This window comes from Triturus cristatus, chromosome 9, assembly GCF_964204655.1.
Source record: "Triturus cristatus chromosome 9, aTriCri1.1, whole genome shotgun sequence".
NCBI lineage: Eukaryota > Metazoa > Chordata > Amphibia > Caudata > Salamandridae > Triturus > Triturus cristatus.
Genome location: NC_140592.1, coordinates 183197547 through 183224064, shown reverse-complemented (window position 1 = coordinate 183224064; position 26518 = coordinate 183197547). Strand labels below are relative to the sequence as shown.

At 42.4% G+C, this 26518-nt stretch overlaps 1 pseudogene across 1 annotated transcript in view; it reads right to left on the bottom strand.

Moving 5' to 3' along the window:
* The window catches only part of LOC146797602 (cadherin-related family member 3-like), a 706232-nt pseudogene that overhangs the window by 325150 nt on the left and 354564 nt on the right, over positions 1-26518 (bottom strand). The window contains exon 10 of the transcript XR_014969047.1: positions 5301-5463. The product of XR_014969047.1 is annotated as a cadherin-related family member 3-like (transcript). The remainder of the gene's footprint in view (positions 1-5300; positions 5464-26518) is intronic.

Genomic DNA, 26518 nt, shown 5'->3' with positions numbered 1-26518 from the left:
ATAGCATTGCTTCGGGACAAGTGGAGTAATACAGGGGGGATATTAATGTGGATACAGCCATGCTTTTAGCCTTTTACTGAACTGTGATTCATTGTTTAGGCATCTTAATTATATGGGAAGCATGTTCCAAGTTTGAGGATGAGATATGAAAAGGAAGTTTTCATATTAAAGATGTCAAAGAGGCGTTCCATGGGTGTTGAAACACCCATGGAATGCATCTTTGATGCACAGTAAGGCAAGGCAGCCCATCTGTCTGGCATATAGAGGGCTTAATGCCAAAGGGCCCAATATGATAATGACACTTTTCAACCACGTAACACTGATTGACTTTGATGTTGCCCCAGATTTACTTTATCTCATGAACCTGGAGCAGCACCGAAAACATTGCACCTCCTTAGAGCAGGTGTAACAAGGAAAAATGCATACATTTCACCTTGTTTTTACCTCTTTCCACATGTGATGCATTCCACAGCACACATGGAACAAGTAAAACGCCTCTTGTGATTGTTTTTGTGCAGGAAGGTGTTCCATCCTGCACAAAAACTATCCCGCCAACAGCACAGACTCCATTTAACCATTGTGCAACGGTGCCTGCATTGGCACTTGGCTGCAAATTGTGCGCAGGCACAAAGGACAGGAATGGATGGTATCTTGTACATACGGTGCATTCCTGCCCTTTTAAATTGGTGTAGGGCAGAGCAGCAAAATGACTTACACCAATTCTTTGTAAATATGCCCCTCAGTGTTTTCAATTTTATCCTTGCGGCAATGGGGAGTCAGTGCAGAGAAGCTAGAGCACTGTTTGCTGAGGCAAATTTTGGGACCTTGTATAGGATCCTTGCTGCCGCATTTTGGACACCCCGGAGCCTTCTGATGACATATTTGGGGGATCCTATGTACAGAGAGTTCCCTTAGTCCAATTTCATCCTGTGTTGTTACTTTGTCAACGATACGGAGCATATCTTCACTTGTACAGATATATAGTTGGCAAACGGTGCCTCAGAAATGCATTTTTTTTTGCTGCAATAATTTGATGGAGAAAACTGAAAAGTTTGTAATAAAAGTTACAGTGGTGGTGCGTCCATTAGGGCGCTGGGCGTTGACCCACAAGCCGCCCGCGCCCGCAGCTACCTCGGCGGCTCTGACTGGAGGAAACTGACAATGTATGTCAGTCAGCATGACGCCGGACTACCCACCCCCTTCAGAGTCCGAAGGGGGTGAGCGGTCCGGCGTCATGCTGACTCACCTGACTGACATGCATTGTCAGGCCGGGGGGTGGCGCGGAGCGCACAGCAGGCAGAAGCACAAGTGCGCATGCCGGGTTTCGGTCGGAGAATTTTTCCGACCAGCCCAGACATGCGCACTAGTGTTGAGTCTGGCTGGCGGCTGCGCATTAGGAGAGCGAGGGTTAATCAACACCGCCACCCTCGGTCTCCTAATGGGCAGGCGGGCGGCGAGCATCCCTGCTAAGCCAATCCTGGCGCTTCTGGAGCAGCATCAGTATTGGCTGAGAGTGTTTGCCACTCCAGTGATGCGGCTGTTCCTGTAGAAGACGTAACTTTTAAGGCGCCAACGGGGGACCCCAGCCCAGAAGCAGTCAGAGGCGGTGTGGACCCAGTCAGGTAAGTTTTCTTTATTTTAATCTCCCCCCGCACGTATTGCGAGCACGAGCCACGACTGCCGAGAGGGTGTCAACGGTCCCTTGAGTGTCTGCGGAGTGGGAGCACGAGGGTGGGTGCGAGGCTCCCGAGAGGGTGGAGAGGCCCCCTGAGGATGTCTGTGGCTTACCGTATTTTACTTCGGGTTCCGTGAAGCAAAATGTTTCTGTTAATCCAGTTTACAAACTTGGAAGCCGGTGTCTTGATAACTTTTGTGGGCATAACCGAAAATGACATGAAAACGTGACCCAATGCTCAGAAGACAGACCCTCGTTCCAATCGTGCCGCAAACCTTGACTTGGGAGGAAATCCAATTAATGATGGCAATCTGCTGGGTTTTCCACCTGTAGGTACTAGGCAGGTAGTGTCTTACGCAAACTGCAAATCGAACAAGCTAGATCATGCAGATTTTACTCCATAATCCCGGGGCGATTCCCACACTACCTCCCATTCCAGTCTGCTGCAGCGGTACCACTTACGGTAAATACCACATTGCACGGTATCTGTTTTGATCCGTTGAGGTATTAGCACACTAAACTACTGAAAGCCATACTGCTGATACAGGGTAGAAAATCCCATCTGCAGCATCTGTGAGCAAGGCAAGGCCTGCTCATTCAAAAGAGGCCCTTCGTTTGACATGGGACTTGTTCTCAGACTCCAGGTCGTCTAGCAATCACAAACTGAATTTCCGGCAGAGCCTGACGTGTGATGGACTCTACCCCAGCTCTCACGTCCTTACCTAGGACCTGGCCTCTCGTTAAACGTAAACTTCTGCCTGCCTGCCTCCATCATCAGGACTCTGAAAGCTCATGTCCTTCTCCGACCAAGATCTGGAATTGGTTTTTAGGGCTTTAATGAAGTGTGAAACTGGCAAGAGACGTCACAGGGTGAAACAACAGAAGCTGTGCCTAGAAAGGAATGCTGGTTCATGGGGGATCAAGGGAGCCAATGGTGGAGGTTGTAAGTTTTGTTTGTTTACATTATTTTTAATGGGGCTCATGGCAAACTGTAAGGGCTCTTGGCACATAAATATTTTATAACTCAACGGCTCTTATTTCATTATTTCTAAAGATTGGAAGTCTACAAGTCGGATACTGCATTGTGGTGCAACACAAAACAATGGCTCCCGTCCTTTGCACAATTTATTGCGGTGCCCGTAAATGTTCACTAAGACTGGCCTCCTCACAGATGTACAGATGCCTGGGGTCAAGCTCGGAGCGCTGCTTGTGTGGCCAATCTTATGGCTGGGGCATATGCCACCTGCAGATAAAATGTAAGGAGCCTTACATTATATTTCATTATTTAGGCTGAATATAAAGTCGAGGTGCACAGCACTCGCGATTATTTTGTTTTTTTGCCCTGCGTTCATTAGTCAGTCACGATACAGCACATGACAAGCGCTCTGAGGCAGATTGCAGGAATAGCGCCTAGAGGTGGTGGCTGGCGCTCTGTGTGACCTCTTAAGGGTCAGGAGCGCCCAGGTGTGGTGTGTGCTCGGGGTTACAGGCCTAGAGAGGTTATGGTTTAGGGGCGAGTGTACAGAAATAAGCACCTTTTTAATAGAGCACTTTTTGGTGCCTGTGTTTTAGTTGTGTACCGCAGTGAATAGAACTCGTCAGCGCAGCTGTAATTGTGAACGGAATTATTGGATGTGTGTCTGCAAGAACAAGCAATGCGCCTGTCAAAGGTGCAAGGGACACCACTCCTTAGAGATGTTATCGTGACGCACAATATCCAGGCTTTCTTGTCCACGGTTTGTTTGACAACGTAATATCGAACGGCCCACGCCTAGTGATTTAAGGGTGAATGCAAATTCTGAAAATCCGTGTCGCTCAAAATGTTAATAAACAGGCACCTAATACCCCCTTCATGTGCCCAGTAGCAACAGAAAAGGGGATGACAGCGAGTTGGCTATTGGTGCTGAGTCAGCAGACAGAGCTTTTCCGTGAGATCCTGTTTCCTGGAGACACCCACCCCTTGCCTATCTGTGGCCTGACACTCCCTGCTGTAAAGATCCGCTCTCCCAGTGCCATATGGGCACTGAGTAGTGGGGGCATATGTTTAGCGCAGGCAGACTCACCATACTGTGCCAGGAGCCAGGATTTATTCTATTCGAATGTGTCCAGCAGGTATGATGTAACAGACAAATGTGAGGCTTTGAACGCCCGTAGACTGGGCAAAGGCTTGTAGAAGCGCCTCTTAGCAACCACAGAAATCCCTGCTGGAATCTAGGGGTCAGCGGTTTGAGAGGACATGTGTAATGAGACATACGTGATATATTAAATAGTGTGGCACGAAGTAACAAACAGAAAGAATTCTGCTGCATTTGAGGCAGTGTCTGGTCAGTTCAGACCACAGCTGTGACAGGGTTGGAGTTTGATGGGTAAGGCACACAGCTAAATTTTGGACCATGCGTTCTGTGAAGACACTGCAATGGCATGTGATCAAAACGTTTATAAAGTAAGGGGAAGTAGGAAATACTGAATCGTCGATCTCATACGAGGTTTATGCCTAAAAAGTATGCATTTCCGTTCACTACAGGATTTGTAGGCTTGTATGTCAGTAAATAAATTAAGCCTGCATTGCACCATCTCCCTTCACTTGCCTGTCTGTATGCCTTCTCTCTCAATCTTAAGGTGCCTTTTAAAAAAAAAAAAATAGGAAAGAGACATCATTTTAGAAACATGTTAAGACGTCTGCCAACATCTACACATTTCAAGTGGGTACATTTTTGTGAGGTATAGGTAGAAAATTGCCACTATTAATAAAAAGTGTATGTTATTTGAGTAGCGCCTAATGCCCTATTTTTAAAATTGCTGAAAATAACATCTGTTTGTTGGTATTTATAAGGTTATCAGTATTCAGTTTAACTCACCACCACTTTTACGCCTCACTACTTTAAAAAGTCACCAGCCGCCACTGAAAAGTTTGCGTAACAAACTTAATTTTAGCATTAAAACAAGCTAGACTTATTTTACAAATGCACTTTTCTGCGCTATATTTCAAGGACAAGATTCAGGCAAATTTACATATATTCAATTGAACCAAAAGTGCGTAGGAAATGCAACATTTCATGATTTCCCATAAGACATTTTGGGGGAGAGCCCCAAAATTCCTTCTTCGCAATTTACATTTAAATACCCATTTCACTGTTATGTCTCACATACTCAATAATTAAGCCAATTTACATATACAACTATTTCGAGAAGTGTGATAGACTCTACCAAGCGGGAGAGGTTACAGAAGAACAAGGACTAGAGCAAGCCAATGCAAAGGGGAGAAAAAAAGATGTACATGAGGGAGATGTAGGATAATGATGATATTGATAAGCAAAGGACAAAACAACCCAAAATCCAATACAATGAATATCTGAAGCTTTTATAAAATTAAAGTAAATCACAGAACCATTCCATAACAATTCTGATTGACTACATGGATGAAATAGGACTTCAGATACACAGTATCTGTAATATACTGAGTCATTTTAAAAAAATGATTGTGTACCGAATTTTGAAAATAGTAAAAAATAGCAGTGGGTCACAATCTGTAGGAAATATCAATGCTATTACTTGGATGATTTTATATAAAATCACTCCTCCCAAATGTATGCTTCATTACATCGGATTGGATTCACGTGCTCACCTGAATAATATTAGGAATATCCGGTATATGTTGAAAAAGTTGCCTGTCACCAACTGGACCACTGTGGGGTTCATACGTAAGCGGATTTGGAGGTTTATCTGGATCTTGGCAGTTCAAAGTCGCAACAATTGTATCAGCTGGTATTATTTCTGGTTGGGCAAAGCTAAAATTAAAACATTGGTAAGAAGTTAATCATTCATACTCATTCCTGCTGACATGCATTTATAACATTTGTGGCTATTCACATGGTACCCCAACAAATATGTTCCTGCTTGAATTCATCACGTTCAATAAATTACCATATATGTATTTCCTGATCCCTAAAACAATGTTTGATCTTCAAATGTTATTTAGGCAGCTGCAGCCAGTAAATTGACTTCGCAAGTCAATCTTTCAACAATGACCTCTGATTAATCTGCACGCCAGATGTTGTGTCCCAACAAGGCCAAATGAGCCTTCCATTCTGTACCAATGATCGTAGCGATAGTAACACCTGTTTTACAGTGCTTAGAAACGTCAAAAGTGCAATATGAGTGCTATACAGAAAACAAGTATTATTAGATATTATTCCACAGGCGTAGTGAACCCCCCGCTTTGGCAGCTACAGCGGGGTGGGGCTCTTTATGAGCCTCTTGTGTCTGCTACTTGGTAGACAAAATCCTATAGGTAACACTATGAATGAATACAAACCCCAAAAGAAGAGCAAGCTCGAGCAAGGAAACAGAAGACAAGGGTAAATAGAAAAGGGAAGGAAGGAATATTGAATAAAAGGAAGGGTGAAAGTAAGCAGGAATGAGTAGGTGGATGAATGAGTGGGTGAATGAAAGTGTGGGTAGATGGAGGAATATGTAAAAGAATGAACAGTGGCGGCTCGCCGAGGGTGTGCAGCGGGGCGGTGTGCGGGGTGAGGGAGGGGCAGGGTGGGGGGTAGTAAACTCCGGCACTCGGCCGAAGGGAGTTAAGTAAATAAATAAATAAATAAAACAATTTACATTGCACACGTTGCAACACCAACTCGGCGATGCAGCATACACAATGTAAATTGTTTTATTTATTTACTCAACTCCCTTCGTCCGTGTGCCAGAGTTTACTACCCCTCACCTGCCCCGCCCCGCAGCACACCCTCGGCGAGCCACCACTGAGAATGAATGAATGGGTAGATGGCTAGACAGGTGAAAAGATGGTCCAGTAGATGGATGGATGGTTGGGTGAATGAATGGATAGGTGGATGGACATGTGAAAGGATGGTAAAGGGATGGAAGGATGAATGAGTGGGTAAAATGATGAGAAAATGGGTGGCAGAGAGGACGAATGAGTGAAAGGATGGATGGCGGAGTGAAAGAAAGGATGGGGTGGATGGATGGCAGAGTGAATGAGTAGATGAAAGGATGCATGGATGGATGGATGGTAGAGTGAATGATGGATCAGTGGATAGCAGAGTGAATGGATTGATGGAATGTGAAAAGATTGGATGATGTATGAAAAATGAATGGATGTAAGAGGTGAGAGTGGATATCAGCAGGTGGATAGAATGGTGAAAGGATGAATAGATAGATCTCTGGATGCAAGAGACAGGAGGCTCTTCTAGGGAATAATAAGCTCATTTCCATGCACTTGCTTTGTGCCATTAGAGCTTTCATTTCAAAGTGAAGGGTACTATAATTTTCTGACTACACCCTTATAATTAACAAAAGCAAAATAAATTTACTTCATCATCATAAAGGGAATTGAATCAAGGACTTAGATGGTTTTTACATACTTGACAGGATCAATGTTCTTGGAGACTGATCTGTCAGAAGTTTTAGTGGGGCCTGGGTCAAGAACTGAATGCACTGCCCCACGTGTTCTATACATGCCATTTACCACAAGCACTTGATTCCATAGATAAAAAAATTGTCCTCCAGCAAAAACGAAACCTCAGCTGCACAATCACCTCAAACCATCTAGTGGTATGTCCTCGATAGCTGCATCATTGCTTAATAATTTGGCAGGCACGTTTTATAAATAGATTTTGCAGCAGTATCAAGTGAAGAGCCTGGGACATAATCACCCTCCACCCCAGTACTTAAATTGACCCAGTGGTTCTTGGTGGGACCTACTGGCACTCATCTTTGGGGATCAGCACATATTTTTCCTCATCAGACTTTTAAGGAGAGCAAGAGAGAGAAAACACAAAAGAGGAATAGAAATAACGACGGAAAACAGTGACAAAGGGAGAAAATGGATGACAAGAACTTGCATAGTGAGATAAAGAGGAAGAGGATGTCTGTTGGTGGATAAAAGAAGCATGAGGTAATGCAGCCTTCTTATGTGGCACCACCAATATTAGTAGTGCCAGCCATTGGCTTCTGACCCAAGCTTTGGCCCTAGCACTTACAAGTTAAGCACTGCTCTGCACCCTTTTGTTAGGGCTCTGCCTGGAATTCTCAGACCTACCTCTGATCAACTGTGGTCTTAAAGAAAGCTTTTAAGTTTTCACATGAGTAGTTCACTTCCCTCAGTACTGAGTGTCAACATGTGTCTGCATCACACTGTGGCAAGTGGCATACTTTGCAAACACAAGGAGATGATGCACGGAGTGCTGAAACTTTTCAGACACTCACCCCCAGTCACAGATCTGGGTTGAATCCACCATCGTTCTTTAGCTCACTTGGCCAACCCAGTTTGGACCCAGCCATATGCAAATCAGTCTTGACCCTGTCCCTCATGGGAACAGTCCAGCCCAAACTGCCAGGCCAGGTCCTCCCTGGACCGTAAACAAGCATTTTGCGATTGGTTTCGGGGTAACACCCCTCATCAGCCAGGCTAGCTTGAATCCAGTGGCAAAGTGAGCATGGGACCCATGCCTGGGCACACCCTGACAACTTAGAGCGAACAAAGCAAACACAATGAAATGATGAAGCAGTGCTGACATTTTTTAGACAGTCACCCCCAGTCACAGATCTGGGGTGAATCCACCATCGTTCTTTAGCTCACTTGCCCACCCTAGTTTGGACCCAGCCATATGCAAATTAGTCTTGACCCTGTCTCTCATGGGAACAGTCCAGCCCGAACTGCCAGGCAAGGTCCTTCCTGGACCGGAAACAAGCATCCTGGGACCGGTTTCGGGGTAACACCCCTCATCAGCCAGGCGAGCTAGAATCCAGTGGCAAAGTGAGCAAGAGACCCACGGATTCAAGCTAGCCTGGCTAATGAGGGGTGTTACCATGAGTCAGTATCATCATCACATACAAGACTGGTGACAGCTGATTGATAATGGATCAAAACGAGGGGGACTAAGAGCCAGATTAAGGTCCAATACCCGTGTTCCTCACTATAATTGGCTCGTCTAATCAGCGGAGAGGGTATATAAAACGTTAAAGAAAAGGTGTGATTGGAATATATGGCTCCAGGGGGATCTTCCTTATTTGGAAGTTTTGCCCTCACACACCCTTGTGGGTGTCATGCTTCATCATCGGACGTTTTGCTCCTCGTGTGGCTGGCGATGCTCATTTGAGGGGTAGGTGAAGGGCCGCATGGAACTAAACCACAATAATCTTGCAGCCCCCTGCTTTGACCTAGGGCACATTATGGCCTATGAGTAGGGGTTGATTTATGGGTTTGTACTGGGGTGAGCATGACATACATACCTAGGATCTACTGTATCACTACCAGGGATTGAGTATAATAAGAATCTAGATACCCACCCAAATCCAGGGGTGGGGAACATATTATTTGGTCCTGAAGAAACGCTAGGGATCTCCTTTAGGTAATTTTAAGATCACACTCTCCATCTTACACATTAAACCCCACACACCTGCATGCACCGTCACGGCTGATACGAGAAAAGATCTCCGACAAAGAGCCCTCTTGCGTGGCCCATGGGCATTGTAGCGCGGGCCCCACGAGGAGCAAAACGCCTGTTAATGAAGCATGACACCCCAAGGATGTGTGAGGGCAGCACTTCCAAATAAGGAAGATCCCCCTGGAAACATATATTCCAACCACACCTTTTCTTTAACATTTTCTATAGCCAAGCCACATAGGAACAAGTACCCACACTGATTAGACGAAAGCTGATTGATAGTCATGAGGTAAAGGGCATTTTTGTCTGACACTCAAGGACACTTTCAGTGTGCTGTCAGTGCTTGTACAACCACATAACCTCACATGACAGGCCTTCTTTATTTAAAAAAAGTGTGGGGTGTGTGTGTGTGTGTTTTTATGTGTGTGTGTGTGATCATATTAGGATTTACAAGAGGGGTGGGATACACCAGGTAGATGTCCCTGTGTATTCCCAAGAAAGCAGACAGCTGTGTTAGGTTGGATAATCGTAGTGATAGCTCCCACCCCTCTTGCCCATGATTGTCCCAGTGATGTTCACACCTCCCTTTATAGACCACTGTTGCCAAGTTGATGTACAACAAACACATTGAAACAGAGAAGGCTGAATATGGCTGCCTGTAGCTTGAAAAAAGCATCACCTGAGTCAAGTTCTTGGTTTGGTGATTGGCAGCTACTAACATTGCAAATGAAAATGTGTGCTGAAACCTTACTCCCCTCCTGTGTTCAGCTCTGGCTGAAGAAAGCTGATGCTTAAAACACTTACCTGATGGCCAGTAGGGCTGGTTAATTTTATCAAGACCCGGAGGCATAATGGGATGCCTGCCACCACCTTGGAAGCAGATAAACTGGCCACGATATGTTTGTTACTAAGAGACTAACTGCACTTTTAGAAAGATGAATTTAAACCCATTTTGACACCTCCAGGTATCCAATAGCTGCAGCTTTTCTGAGTAGCCCATTGGGCTAACCCCGAATGCCACTGAGAATGATGAATTAATGCACACATTTAAACTCAAGCAGAAGCTGTGGTCCCCGGACCAGAGGAATTATAGGACCAGCACCAGGACATTTAGCTATCTTTCTTTAGAGTTGGAACCTGTCTCGAAAGACAAAGGAAAAACTGATGTAAATCAAAAGTGAAAACGTCCTGCTGAATGCTTTGAAAATCTGCCTTCTATCAGCTCAAAACTCATAGTCACACTGCCCAAAAGTGAGAAGTGGTGCTAAGAATGGAAACATGTTGACTCTCTCCAACCCATCACAGAGAGCTGAGCTTTCTTCCTCTTCAGGCAAGTGAGCAAGAAGAGCATCACTTTTGTCTTCCAATGAGCGAGAAGGGCTCAATCATTTATGAACCTGCTCGAGGGATTGAGAAAGAAGCCACCAGTCTTTGCATCTTTACACACGGTGAGTAGTCTGTCTCTAACAAATTTCGTTGATAGAATCAAAGTACCTAATGGTGCACCATGATGTTGAGATTAAAATAATACATGACATATTTAAATAAGTAAAATTCAATGTATTGTTCAAAATTAACATGCGTTTTATGATATTGAAAAAAATTCGAGGTAAAAATGGCTAGTTGGAGTCAAAATGTTAAAAAAAAATGTGGGATTGAATTTTTATTTAGCTTATCTATATTTTCATATAACAATAGTATGTGTAAATGTGATTTGCAGTGATATCAAATGTTGCATATTGAAGAACGCGTTACAATGAATTTTAAGAAGGCTTGTTGGAGAAAAATAACAAAACCAATAACAGATGTACAAACAAAATCAATAAAGTAAGGAGACTCCGACCCGGATGCGGCTGATGAGAGTGTATAGAACAAAGACCCGTACAAACGTGAAGATGTTTGGATGGAACAAGAGAGAGGGAGTACTAAAAATGATTGTTAGGAACCCCAATCTAGGCCTAAGCGGTTACACAACCTTTTACCTATATTTTTCCTACATTGCTCTGCATAACAGTTCTAAGCACTGACGTTTTACCTAGTTATGTGCTAAATAAATGTTGATCGGTTTCCTTGAAACTAGCCTCATTTATTATGCATGAGGTTTCTTAGAAAAGACCCTGCACATGATGTACATAACAGCACAAACAAACTCTGTCTAAAAGTCATGCTCATCTTCATCCTAGGATAAAAGAACTGCTTTGCATAATTGCAGGTATTGTTCTAGGCTCAATTACATAATCGTAATCACAACATATCGATCATGTAAGGAACCCCAAGGCTATCTTTATGGTATAAAAGAACCATACCTACAATAGATAGATAGAGGAGAAGCTTCCACGCTTACACAAGAAGCTGAGGACCCTGCACGCAGAAGCTCCAGCACACAGGGGTCTGACACCCCTTGCGGGGTGTCCAACTCGAGACCAAGATGGGGTCCTTCGTTATCTCCCATCAAGTAATGGGGTTGGCTCTTTCCTAGGGGATTCTTGGCTTTACACCCACATACATGCTAGGTACACTTAGGTACACTTAGGATAGGGTCCGCATAGTAGGAGTACATTTGATTACTGCCATGTATCTATATGTCAGCATATATTCACTGTTTTAGCACCATGGTAGAATTCTACCTTTTATTTACTCTGTTGGTGCTTGTAATAATATACATCTGTTTCTGTCTAATGGTTGTCGCAGCAAACATGTTTTATACTAGAATGATGCTGGTTCAATAAATGCTTCTAGAAAACGTCCCCACTGTTTGTTCTGTGTATCTCCCTGAGACCATGTGAGCGCAAGTGACTGAGCGAAAAGTAATGTACTATTTCCACGATCTCTGAAGGATCAACGGTTGTCATTTTCGATAGTTGCCAGAAACTATTTGCTCTTTGGTAAGGTTAGGAGGCTCATGGTGGTACTGTGAGCTAGCTGGTCTAAAGGCTAACATATCCTTTGGGGTCATCTGGAATCTGGACACCAATACCGTAGTTTATGTTGTCTAAACGCACAGATCCTATGTACTTTTAGGAGCTACACAACATGATAAGAGGGCAATACACGCTGAAGGAGGAAAAACAGGGTTAGGCAATTGGTCCTGAAATGGCAGAAAGAGGGGGGGGACATGTGGATAAGACAGGGGATATGCTGGGGGTGGGCAAACATCAGAAATGCCTGGTTGAGAAGGTGCTTACAGATAGTGGTAGAGTTTAAACAGACTGCTTTTCAACCTTTCGTGATATTGCAGGTCTTCTTCTTGTCTGCAGGTTGTCGGTAAACAAAGTTCCAAAGACAGGAGGTGGCACCAGAGAAGGATTGAGTGATAGGTTGGTTGCATTTACATTGATTTGATTTGAGTAAAAAAACGACTCCAGAGACTTTTTTCACACTGGAGATTTTTATTGAGCTCAGCAAGTAGGGTGGGTCTTGAAAGTATATGGCTCAGCATGTGAAGCAGACCAGCTTAGATTTGATTATGGCTTCGGTGGTGAGCCAGTGCAGATCTCAAAGGATCGGTGCAATATGATCAGAACAGTGCCATGGACGATTTGTGTAGCTTTTAGGGTGAATTTTCTGTAACCCACATGAAATTTGATATCAGTAGTACTCGAACTACCAGATGAACAATTCAGACTTCTGAGCAAGCAAGACACAGAAGAATCAATGCTAGGCTTGTGAAAACAAGTTAGTAAAAGAAGCTACATATATGGGGGTTTATAACATATCTGACTTCAATTATGTATTTTTAATATGTATAGAACTTTCCTGGTTTAACAGCACATGGTTAGAGAATCTAGCTTGATGCATAAGAGAGTGATACAGAATTTTATTTAGGAACTTCCTTAAAATCTGAACCTGTTTTTGTTCAAAGGAGCATTTTAATATGTGCTGAATGCCAACTTTTGAAAATTCAAACTTTAGATGAATTAATGGTATTAGCTAAAAAGGAAAATTAAAGGAGAAATTAAATTATTTGAATATTTTACGTCTGAAAGGCACAGAACCATACTGTCCTAAGAGGTCAGTAGCTCCAACATGTAAGGAAGAAGTTGGTTATGAACATGATGCGGGGTCCAGTCATTGAACTAAACATTAACCAGCTGCAAGATGTGTTGACTTCCTTTAATGGTTTCCTGGAATGAATATAGTAAGACATGGGATTTGTAGTTGAGAGAATGTGTTAACCCTTTTCAGGCAACAACCACAGTCCTTTTCAGGGTGAACCACAAAAGTCACTAAATTAACCTGTGCTTAAACCTCTGGTAGGTTGGCACAAAAGCAGTCAGACTTAACTTAGAGGCACTGTTTTCAGTATTTATGCAGCCCACAAACATTAATAAGGTGAAAACATAAAACTAGAAAATTTCCACACCAATTTAGAAAAATTTAGTAAAATGTAATAAACGATTTGATTCCAAAATGAATTAAATCCAATAAGTAGATCTGGAGTAATGAAATTTTAAATATTTAAGTGAAAATATAGCATCAAAAAGATCAGTCAACCACGACATCTAGTCATGCAGGACTCGGGAAAGGTCAAAAGTTATGGCTGTCCGCGATGGATTGCGGTTCGGATACACAAGTTGGGTTGGGCCTGGTCTCAGACTTAGAAGAAATTTCAAGGAAAAGTTCACGAGAAGGTAAAGTTTAGCGGGGAAAAGCAGCCAGTGGTGTCTGAGGAGGAGGTATCATCATTGGGGAGCCGCTGGTCGAAGTTGCAGTGAAGATTTCCATGTTTGGACTTTGTCACTTTTTTGGAGGTCACAAATTTTCAGCGGGACGAAGCTGCAGGCTGTAGCCCAAATGGGCATCATGAGGCTGAATACCCTTTCCAAGATGGCCCATTGAATAGGATTTGCTGCTCCATATAAAGACACAGTGGGAGCTACCGCAATGTCAAGGCCACCAATGATGCACCTCAGGTGGATTGGCAAGCAGGTAGGTCCCAGTCTCCTGTCAGTTCTTAGGCCACTTTTTGATGAAAATATTTTGCCGTCCCAAGCTACAATTCTTTCTGGAGGAGCACGTTTAGCACCACTTTCAAGGGTCCAGGACTGTTTTGTCACTATAAGGGGGGGTAAGGACTCACTCCAGGCAGAGGCCAGGAGCAGTGTTCAAGGTTTCTGGAGCTTATTATGTCCCTGTGGCTCACACAGAAGGCCTGTCAACTATCTCTAGGAGTCACTCTGGTAGTCCTAGGACCAAGCAGCAAGGCAAGCCTCAAGAATCAGGAATGCCCTCTGAGGGTACAAGGCAAGCTCCAAGCAGCAGGGCCGTCCTCTGGTAGCTGCAGGACAGTCCTCCGAGGTACAAAAGGCATCTCAGCCAGCAGGGCAATCCTTAAGCACAAAGCAGTCCTTCTGGGTGTCCTTCGCAGGCGAGAAGTGTACTGAAGAGTTGGTCTGAGGGTCAAATATTTAAACCTTTGAAGTGGGGGAAACCTCTACACTATCCTCACATCTGGTTCAGGAAATTCTCATCCTTCCCCTGCCTAGTATCCAAGAGGCTTAGGGTGGTAAAAGACAGTTGTTTTCTGAGTGTGCTAGAGGCAGCCATTTAAAATGTAAGTGGGGTATGGAACAGCTCTGCCCTCCTATCCAGGTAGGATAGACCATCCTTCCAACATCTAAGCTCTCTTTGTCTCACTGTCTGAGAGGAATACACAGACTGCCAACTATTTTCAGTTAAGTGGCCCAGGACACAGGCTGCAGGCAAGACAGGAAAACGCCAACTTTCTAAAGGTACCATTTACAGAATTGTGATTTAAAATCCAACTTTACCGTTTTAAGGGAATTTTAAATTTCAATTCATTTAAGACCTTACATGACATTCCTACCTATTCCCAATTAAATGTTAGCAGTCATTAAATGTACTAAGGTCCCCCAATGGTATCCTTTGGGAGAGGTAGGCCTCACAGAAGTGAAAAATAAATGTAGGTGTTTTTCACTACCCAGACATGTAAAACATAAAAACACATTTCTACTTTTTAAATACAAAGCACCCTATCCTGTGGACTGTTTACCGACTACCTTATGGGTGACTGATATGTATTAAAAGGGAGGTTTAGGTCTGGTAAAAGGTTTATTTTGATGGGGTGAATTTACAACTTAACACTGGACACAGGATGCAGTGGTGGCCTGAGACATGTTTTAAAGAGCTACGTAAGTGAGAGGCACAATAAGTGCTGCAGGCACCTAATTGCATTTAATTTACAGCCTTGGGTTCATGAAGTACCACTTTAACAGGGACTTATAAGTAAATTGAATGTACCAATTGGAAGTAAGCCAATTTTACCATGTTTTAAGTAATAAGCATGAGTGCTTTAACACTGATTAGCAGTGGTAAAGTGCACAAAGTCCTAATGCCAACAAAAAACGAATTTCAGCAAACAGGAGGGAAGAAGCCGAAAAATTAGGCAATGACCACACCAAAGGCTGTTAGGTCTAACAAATACAAATTTTTGAATTAAAAGAAGAGGACTCCTGGAAATCTGGGATTCAGGCAGAGACAGATAAATAGAAAATAGCATAAAAGGAGAACACTTTTCTTATTACCAGCTGACTCTATTAGGGATCTAGAAGACCCAAAGTAGAGGGTGCTGTATTAGTCTTCCAGGGAATCCGTTCTGAAATGAACAATGAATGTAATCAAGCAATGCTTACCAATGCTAGGCTGTCTATGACAAATGGATTAGTGATTGTGCACCTGGTGCAGATAAGGGCATACAAATTCTCCCTACTTCCACGGATAGAGTAATTTAACAGATACACGCACATACACACATCATACGCTTGGGCCCATTTCACTAACATACGCTCGATTACTCTATCAGCATAGAACCTGTGGAGAGAAAACTCCTAAACACGCTATATCTACACTGAGGTCGATAAGACCAGTTTGATATTATCCTGAGTCATGATCTAAACAACAATAATCAAAATAGATTACTCAATAACAACAAGAAATAACCACCAACACTGTATTTTAAATAACGGTACTTTTATCTAAAATTAGTCAAAGAAAGTCAATCAAAGCAAATCATTATTCTCATAATTACCTATTCTAGCTAAATGTCATAAATGGGTCAGGACAGGTCTCTCAGTAGAAGTCTCCCGAGTCGCCGTCCTCACAGCATCGATCCTCACCAACGCAGGTTTGGGAAGAAGTGGCCTTAGACCCTCTCTAGGCTAACAATATTTATAGGGAAACGTGCAATATTAAAGAAACATAAAATATTCTAAACGTCCGCTGAACCGCTGAGCAGAGCGAGCAGGAAAGGATGTAGCATCGCTACATTTGGAAAATCTCCGCTCAGAAAAATCACAAAAATAAAAAGACGGAAGCAGGAAACTCGGGTTTTGCAAATGTTTCTTTCACATTCTTATTTCCTCGGGACCAGCGTTGTAATCACAAAGTTCATTGTGGCTCCTTTGTCCTCCAAGGACACTTGGACATTCGCCCAGAGCTGCTGTCCTCACGGAAAACTTTTAAACCAGGCGAAGACTGTGGTCAGATGACTCTCGACCATGTTCAGCAAGGCCTTCTCATCAAAGTTCAGTCACTCAAATGCAGGCTTTAAACGGCAGCCATTTTTACTAGGCCAAAACGGACCATCTTAATTAAAAGAGACAAAAACAACGTTACCACAGCATAGTGATTAAACAGTGTTAACCCCACTAATACCCTTATGTGTATGTAATTATCTAGCCTTTGCAACACAGAAAAGCATTAATACACGACATTTCAAAAGCGGTTTGTGCTTAAAACAAACAGCACTCAGCAACATTCATTTAATTAAACCTGCCCATTATTATTAAGCAACATGAATGCTTTCCCACGTGTAGTTTTCTCTTGTTAGTTCGTATTGGTTAATCAGAACATTTACACAAAACAAATAATTAAAGTTACAAATTAATATTTTTAATTTTTCACATATAGACAAACCGGAGCTTAAAAACCCAATAGATTTTCAACAGAAAACTCTGCTCCAGCAATCCCCCCTTTGGTGATTTTATCACCAAATAAACAACCCAAAAAAAAAAATTTTGGGTAAATTTAGTCCCATTTTAGGAGAAATTGGAAATGTCTTTTTCTCCTTTCACAACACTACACACCAGACTCCCTTTCATCATCCCTCTTCGTTTCCAAGTAAACACTCTCCCTCAATTCTTCTAATTCTATTTCTTGTGGTTCTCTTTTTGACCTCTTATTTCTCTTTTCAATATTTCTCTTGATTAATTTCTTTTTCCCTCCCCTGTTTTTACAACATACACACACCAATCTTAACATCAACAAAGCAAGAATTATACAGGTTAAAGGAAACAATATCTTACCTATAATAGTACTACCTATTTTTGCAATAAAACTCTTAACAGCTATCACCTTATTAGCTAATTTAGTCCAGATACTCTCAGCTTCAAGTGGTTTTAATTCTTCATGCAAATCAGTAATATTTTTGATATAGACCTTCAGGTCTTTGCTTTCGTCAGGAATGTAAGTGCAACAATGTTGAACTTTCAGCATTCCACAGACTCCACCCTCCTTGGCCAATAGAATATCAAGGGCAAGTCGATTTTGCATAGACATGGCACGTACGGCAATCAATTCCGTATTCACCAAAAGAAACCCTCCAGCGGTACTTGTCGATAAGCGATCCACCACTGTTGACAGTTTCCGAATTCCATAAGCATTCAAAGAAATCCCCACTGCTGGAATTAAAGCACCAAAAATGTCACCCACTATTTCTGACCAAGTTTCTCTCTTAAAACGTGTTAGTAAATTAATATGTTCTACATCTTCTATTCTATCTATATGAAAGATCTTTGGAAAGACCAGGCCCACATAACACGTGCCATACCAATGGTCAGGCAACCTGTAATAAGCCTTGTTCCCACAAACATAATACACTCCTGGAAAAACTGGATCCTCTCCTCCCTTAAAACCCCATCCTGTTGCAATGAAGTATGTATCATGACACTCACTAGTCCCAACAAAATATGTATCATATTGGGATCTCTTTCTCGTAATGCACAGCTTACCCTTCTGTGGTGCATCTAGAGCTAAAGTTGGACTAGCCCCATTTCTCAACTCTTTCCCCATCTCAATGTCCCAAATTGTCTCACTCATTTTATATTTCCCTGCCTTTTCATGCATGCTCATTCTCCTTTCCTCCACCATGTTTAGGAAAGCTCTCTCCTCTTCTTTCAGACTGCAAGTTAAATTGTTCTTAAAAATGTAATCTAATGTTAATTCTTCTTTTTCAATAAAAATCTCACCAAAAATATTAGCATCTTTAGCTGGATTCAGCTTTTTGTCCATTGGCAATTGCCCAAAAATGTTATCTTTGTTAGACATCTCATAATCTATTTTCCCTAGCAAATAAAAAACACTACTCAACACACTACATGAAATTCCATATGTACCTGGTAAATGGTGATAAGTAACACCCTCTGAAACGGATGCAGGTAATTGCATACATACGTAGCAATCCCTAACTTCCATTGTCTTCACATATTCGTACAACAACTTTGAAAAAACATTACTAGAAAAATCATTAATTGACCTATCTTTATGTACGTAATTGTTACTAATTCTAGTTGGAACTACTTTATGCGAACTCTTCTCTGCAATAGTCACATTCTCAGTGTGTATTCCTAAAGCGTCTAATGTAACCCAAAAGGTAACTAATAAAGCTAAAACACCCCATAATAGCATTAACAATCCAGTACAGCAGCAGCACATTCTACACCATCTTTTTAAGAAGGCACATCTACTTTGATTATTCTCTATGTTAGCCATTTTACTACTTTGACCGTGTCTTTTGACTTAGCCTCTACTACTCCACTACTTGAGTTTCTAGAACTCTGGATTACTTCAAACAGCTAATTTTCAGTCTTTCTTCTTTTCACTTTCTCCAAGTGATTTCTTCTGTTCACTCAGTTTGGATACTCATCATTCTTCACTTCAACTTCTTCAACATCAAATTGTATTAGATCTCCAACAATATCCTCAGTATCTGACTTTTCTTCAATGTCAGTCAAGATAACTTTCAGGATTTCACCTGTTTCCTCCTCAACCACTTTTCGTACGGTCTCCTCTGGATTTCCTTGACTTTCTGCCTCTTCACCTTCAGACAGTGCCACGTACGTCCATTCCGGCGACCTATACTTCTGGTTAGGTTTTCTGATTCTTTTGATCCCCTCTGGTTCTTGTTCTTTTGACTCTTTTCTCTTTTCACCTTTTACTTGATTCTGACTCGATACTTCATTCACTTGTTCAGCTTTCGAGGTATTTGCTCGTGTCAATCTGTATCTCAACTTCTTTACTCTGTTGTTAGGCCAAAGATCTCCTCTCACAACCTTTTTCGGTCTTGTTTCTTTATTATTTCTCTCTCCAATCCAAGTTCTCTTTCTCAGAACTCGACCCTCTGATTTCTCATTCTCACTTTCATCTGATTCTGTTTCAAATGCCTCTTGTTCTTCAGCAGTTTTCTTTCGCTCCACAGTCTTTTTCACCACTGTTTGAGACTTCCCTAACTCTTTCCCTCCTCGGGTCTCCGACACGCAATCTTCTTGCTGTCTACTTGTCCCTTCACCTAGCTTATCAGGAATGTTCCCTACACCTCCTCGGGGGTCTTCCGCAATCTGTCCCTCTCTATCTTCTTCTGACCCTACTTCTTCAGGTGTAATCTCAAGTGGTTCTTCAACCTCCTCATCTGATTCAGGAGTAGTCTCTGTGGAACTGCTCTTTTCTCTTCTGTTTTCTCTACTGCTCGTTGGAACTTCTGACACTCTTACAGAATCTGATCTTTTTTTCTGAGACTCTCAATGGTTCTCTTGAAGTCTTCTCTGACTCTTTTACTGGTTCTGTTTCTTCATCATCACTGGAATCTGACTCTTCAAAATACTCCTTACCAGTCCCGTCTTTTGGATTAGGAACTCTCAGAGTATGACTTGCATGCACCCAGTTTTTCACACCAGCACACTTTACTGCAGTTGTCGTAGTCAGAATAATCTGTCTTGGTCTTCCCCACCTTGGAACCAAGCAATTTCTTCTTCTGTGCACCTTAATCCTCACCCAGTCCCCTGGACTCAGATCATGAGCTTGCTTCTTTTCAAGTGTAGTAGCGTCTTCTCCAACCTGGTGAAACACAGAATGAACTGCGTCAGCCAGGCCTTTACAGTAATCCAAAATCATGTCATCAGTTATTGTCATTAACTTATTTGCAGGCACATATGCATGTCGCATTGCGCGTCCCATCAAAATCTCATGTGGACTTAAACCAGTAGTTCTATCTGGAGTAGATCTAATAGTCATTAACACTAGAGGCAAGACATCAGGCCATTTCATTCCAGTGGCTAAACACATCTTACCAATCCTGTTCTTGATTGTGCCATTTATCTGCTCCACAACGCCAGAAGCCTCTGGCCTGTATGCACAATGTAGCTTCTGCTGTATGCCTAATGCTTCACAAATTAAACTCATGAGCTCATTATAGAAGTGTCCACCTCTATCAGACTCAATCGTTACTGGAAATCCGTACCTAGGAATCAACTCTCTTAACAGCAACTTTGCAACTGTTATTCCATCATTTCTCCTAGTCGGATAGGCCTCCACCCATCTTGAGAACAAGCAGACTACCACTAGAACATACCTCAGTCTGTTTACTTGGGGCATTTCAATGAAATCAATTTGCATTCTCGTAAAAGGACCACCTTCTCTGCCTATCGTTCCCAGACTCACCACTGTCTTTTTCCCAGTGTTAAATTGCTGGCAAATCAAACATCTTTGGCAGATGCTTTCTGCAATTGTCCTGGACTTTGCATTGTACCAAGTCTGCTTAAAAGACCTGATCATCGCATCCCTTCCCAAATGTCCCTGGCCATGATACATCCTTGCCATTGTCGACAGTATAGAGTTAGGCATGACTGGTCTGCCATCTCTATAGACCCACACATGGTCTGTTTCTCTTGGGGCACAACCTGCCTTGATCCAGTCTTTCTTTTCTTCCTTTCCTGCCTCATCCTGCAACTGTTTCACTTCATCCCACGTCTCTAGGACATTAGTAAACATCACAGAACAAAAAGACATTTCCCCTTCTCGTTCCCCATTAATCGAGTGATTATTTTTCGCACAATACTGTGCAATGTCATAGGCAAATCTGTTTCCAAGTGTTACAAAATCATCTCCTTGTCCATGAGCAGCACATTTCACAACCGCTAACTCTTTAGGCAGCTGTATCGCCTCAAGTAATTTCCCAATCACTTCAGCATTCTTTATTGGAGTCCCACTCGACGTCAAGAAACCTCTCTGTAGCCAAAGCTGGCCAAAATCATGCACAACTCCAAATCCATACTGACTATCAGTCATCACAGTCACTCTCAGATCTTCCCCAATTTTGCAAGCTTTCGTCAATGCCACCAATTCAGCAACTTGTGCAGATTTCACTCCTTTCAATGGTGATGCTTCCATTACTTCTGAAACCTTGCACACTGCATATGCTGCACTCAGCACACCATCATCATTCCTCAGACATGATCCATCCACAAACAACACATGATCACTCTCAGGCAATGGAAGATCTCTTATGTCTGGTCTCGGTTTTGTACAGTAATCAAGCACATCCAAACAATTATGATCATCTTCCGTCTTCACACCCACATTTTCAATATCTGGCAACAATGTCGCTGGATTCACATTCACACATCTCTCAAGAGTCACATTTGATACTCCCAAAATGACTTTCTCATATTTAGTCAGCCGACTATGTGACATGTACTGGGTTCTGCTTCTTGTCAAAAGAATTGCCACATTATGAGGTACGAATACCCTTACAGGATATCCCATTATGATTCCCTCACTCTGTTCCAGACTTCTGCATGTTGCAGCTACAGATTTCAAACAACCTGGTAACCCTACAGCTACAGGGTCAAATGTCGATGAGAAGTACGCAATAGGCCTCCTCAGCTGTCCATGCTTCTGGATTAACACTGAAAGTGCACATCCATTTCTCTCACTCCAGTACAACTCAAACTCTTTTTCATAGTCTGGCATACCCAAAGCAGGGGCTTCACACATTCTGCTCTTCAGCTCCTCAAATGCTGCCATTTGCTCTCCATCTAGTTCCAATGGGTCTTTTACTTCACTCTTTGTCAGCTTAATCAATGGTCTTGCTATCAGAGAAAAGTTACTAATCCACTGACGACAATAACCTACCATCCCCAGGAACATTCTCACTTCCCTCTGGGTCTTTGGGGCCTTCATTCCCCTGATGATTTTGATCCTGTCATCAGTCACCTTTCTCAGACCTTTCTCAATATTGTGTCCAAGATAATGCACCTCTTTCTTGCAAAATTGCAATTTGGCTGGAGATACCTTTAACCCTCCATCTGCCAGATGATTCAGTAAAGCTATGGTATCTACTTCACAAGCTTCACGTGTCTTTGATGCCACAAGTAGGTCATCAATATACTGCACTAGTACTGAGTTTTCAGGCATGATCAAACTCTCCAACGACTTTTTCAATAACTGATTGAATATCGAAGGACTCTCTGTATACCCCTGTGGGATACGACACCATGCTAAAATACGCTGGCCAAATCTAAATGCAAAAATCGGCTGGCTGTCATGATGCAATGGAATTGAAAAGAAAGCATGACACAAATCAATCACTGTGTACCACTCAGCATCATGTGGAATCTGATACAAAATCACTGACGGATTTGGCACAATTGGACAACATGCCACCACAATTTTGTTAATCTTTCTCAAATCTTGTACAATCCTGAACTTCCCATTCGGCTTCTTTAGCCCCATTATCGGTGAGTTACACGGGCTACTCAGTAGTTCTCTCAAAACTCCCTGCTGAATCATTTTCTCAATTATAGGAGTTATTCCTTCAATTATTTCTGGTGTCATTTTGTACTGAGGAATGTTAGGATAAGTAATTCCCTCTTTCACTGAACTTTTCACAGGATCTACATTATTCATCAATCCCACATCCTCTCCAGTAAAATCCCAAACTGTTCTTTTCACTGTGTCTCTCAGCTCTTGAGGCAAATCCTCCGGATTAAACACAGCATATGTACCAACCATCTCACTCTCTCTATTATCTAGAGTCATTCGGTACAAAACATCCTCATCTGGTGTTTCAAAAGCTATTCCATCCGGTGTACAAAAAATTGTACAGTTCATCTTACATAACAAGTCCCTACCTAACAAGTTCACTGGACTAGTGTCACAGACAATAAATCTGTGCATGTCTGAAAATTTCCCTATTCTTACCCTTACTGGTTCAGTAAGACGTGTCTTGATTTGTGTATTTGCTACACCAACTACTTGGATTGCTTCATCCGAGAGAGGAAGATTTCTAACATCTGCTGACCTGACAGTTGATCTTGTCGCACCTGTGTCTACTAAAAAAGTAACACTTTCTTCATTTATTTCCCATCTACAAATGGTCCTGCCTGGTCTATTTCTAGAGTTGCACCAAGTATGCACTCTTCCTCCTCTCTTCGGCACCGTCAATAATCACCTTCAGACTCACTCCCTTCATTCTTTAACAAATACTGTTGTATCTGGTTAGAACGCCTTGGTTTGTTTACCTGCTCATCATTGTAGAATCCTGAATCCTGATTGTACTTTTGTGACCCTCTATTCTGCGGCAAGGGCGGTTTTGGCTCTTGGCTCTGCTGTCTCACAACCTTCTGTTGTTGCTGCTGTTGATTATTCCCTTCGTTCTGCACCTGTTGATTTAAGGGTTTACCCTCATTATTCGCTAATGGTGGATTGGTACATTCAGATCTCCAATGTCCCAGTTGGCCACAGTTGTGACAAGGGAATTTCTTTTTGGCTTCCTCAAGATTCCCCTTTCCTTTCCCTGCATATCTGGGCCTATTCCCTGCATTATTCGCCTGTTCCACCAACTGTGCTTCCTGTCTTTCCGCAACTTTCACTTGTGCCCACATTGCTTTCTCTTTCAGCTTTCTCTGTTTTGCTTCAATTTCATCACTGAAGTATTTTGCATGTCTCAGAATCTCATCTATTTTCTTACTCTGCCAGTCCACTGTATGCTCACGAATTCTCTCAATAATTTCAGGTCTCAGGCCATATACAAATCTGTATACAAAGTGACTCAAATCTTTGTCACCCAGGTGCTCATCCCCGCTGAATTGTTTAAAAGCCAGTATCAGCCTCTCGTAAAAAGCATGAACTGATTCTTTTGCTTCCTGATGTGTTCGATCTATCTTAACCCAGTCTGTCTCTTTTGGAGGTACCTTACTCTTCAGGTATACAATCACTTGTTCATACTTCCTCATTACTTCTGGATCTGGTGCTCCTGTTCTCTGGTCTCTTGGATATTCCTCAGTAGGCCAACTTACAACTATTTTACACTCAGCCCACAAGTCTGCTGGAACAATTATATCAAACAGACTATTCAGGTCAATCCACAGCACTTTTGACAATTTCACAAACCTGTCTACCTGCCTATACCACTCAACGGGCTTTTCTCTCAGTCGAGGGAAATCATTCGTAAATGATAAAATATCCTGTCTGGTCCATGGAACATGTACATATCCTCCTCCAGGTATTTCTCTCATAGGATAAGCATCCACTGTTTTCTCTTTTTCTCTCACAGGAAATGCTGAATAAGTCCTGTCCACTGATTCTTCCCTTTTCTTATACCACCTTTCCTTCCACTTTTCTACATCACCCCATTTTCGCAACAGTGCGATCATCTCTTTAATCTGTCCTGTTCTGCCAGCACCATTTAGATTCTCAATATCTTTATCCGTGAAATCCACCCTGTAAGGTTTTTGCAAAACCTTCACCTTATCCATGTCAACTCCCTGTTCACTCGCTATTGTTCTCAACCTTTCATGTGTATTCTTAACCCTCCAAGTGATGCTCTTACACATGAATAACAACTCTCCATCATGATGGTTTTTGAGAATGTCTGTAGAAATTGTCCCTGCAACAAGCTCCTCTAATTCAATGCGTAACCTGGCCACATCAATTGCCTGTGAATCTTTATCTCTCTTTTGAAGGACTTTCATCCAATCATTCAAATCTTCAGCTGTTATTTCAGTAGTTTTTCTCACTGGAACCACTTTCTTCTGCGGTTCTAATATCGGCATCCCTGAACAACTAGCTTCACTAGCATCCAATCTCGAATTAGACTGTACCTCTAATCCTTCACTACATGTGTCATGTCTGGATTGTCTCAGATCACTGCTTTCTGTCCTTGTTCCTGAATCTCCTGAAGGACCAGCCAAACCTGTTATCCTATTCCCAACATATGGAACCACCAAACCATTTTCACTCGTCCTCTGTTTGTCAAAAATAGGCATAACTGGACCTATGGTTACAGGCACCGTAACAGCTTCCAGATTCTTTGTCAGCTCTCTAATCTTTTCAGTCAGCTCTGATATAGTTCTGGCTAATTCTCTCGTATTCTCGTCACCACGTCGATTCTCTCTTTCTCTGAAAGGATTACCACTCCTCAACTCAGGTGTCACAACTTCTGTCTCAATGATACGCAATGCATCTCTTATCGGAGAAACAACTGGTGTGCTCTCTTCTGGTTCTGGTCTATATGGAGGTGGTCTCTTGTAAATCATGTCATTCAAAACCTCATCCTCATAATCATTAATTCCATATCTTTTCACTTCTGCCTCAGGAACCCTTTCCGTACCTTTCCTTTCTTCTTCAACAGTCCTCATAGGATATAATCCCTCTGACATACTAGCATCTCGCCATCTTTTCATTCGATCATGATGAGTTTCACGATCATATTTCCTCCCGAACATGTACCTATAGTTGCCTCGAGACCTCTGCTTTTCTCGCTCATGTACTTCATCTTCCCATTCCACCAATGCTTCAAACTGTGTCGGCCTTGGTCTTGGGTCAAGACACAACATCTTTTCCCGTAAATTTTTCAACACGGCCAGATTAAATGAACCATGTTCTGGAAAAGCCAAAACACCATCCTCTCTAGTGTACCTAACCCAATTGTCCAACCATATACAGGTATGATACCCATATTTCGCAACCATGAAGGATGCAGGTGTTTTCGCTGGAGGTAACAGTTCACCTTCTCTTGTTTTAACATCCTTATCCTTGTCAAACCATTTCTTAATTTTTCCGAACAAAGATTTCTTCTTTTTCTCTTCTTGGTAATACATTTTAACGTTTACCAAAACTTTCTAATCCCTTCCGAAACACAACTGTACAGTACAATTTTTATCCAATAACAGCGTGACTCACACCAACGCACCAATCCTGGCGCGAACCCTGTTCTGATCCACTACCCAATCAGAGCGCGGTCTCTATGACGTCAGCAGCCGCTGCAGTTTCTGCTCTGTCTCCTGTCACTCGTCTACCCCTCCTTTACAAAATCTCCTCAGTAGACTTTGTGTCAAATTTCTACAAAATCTATTAGTTA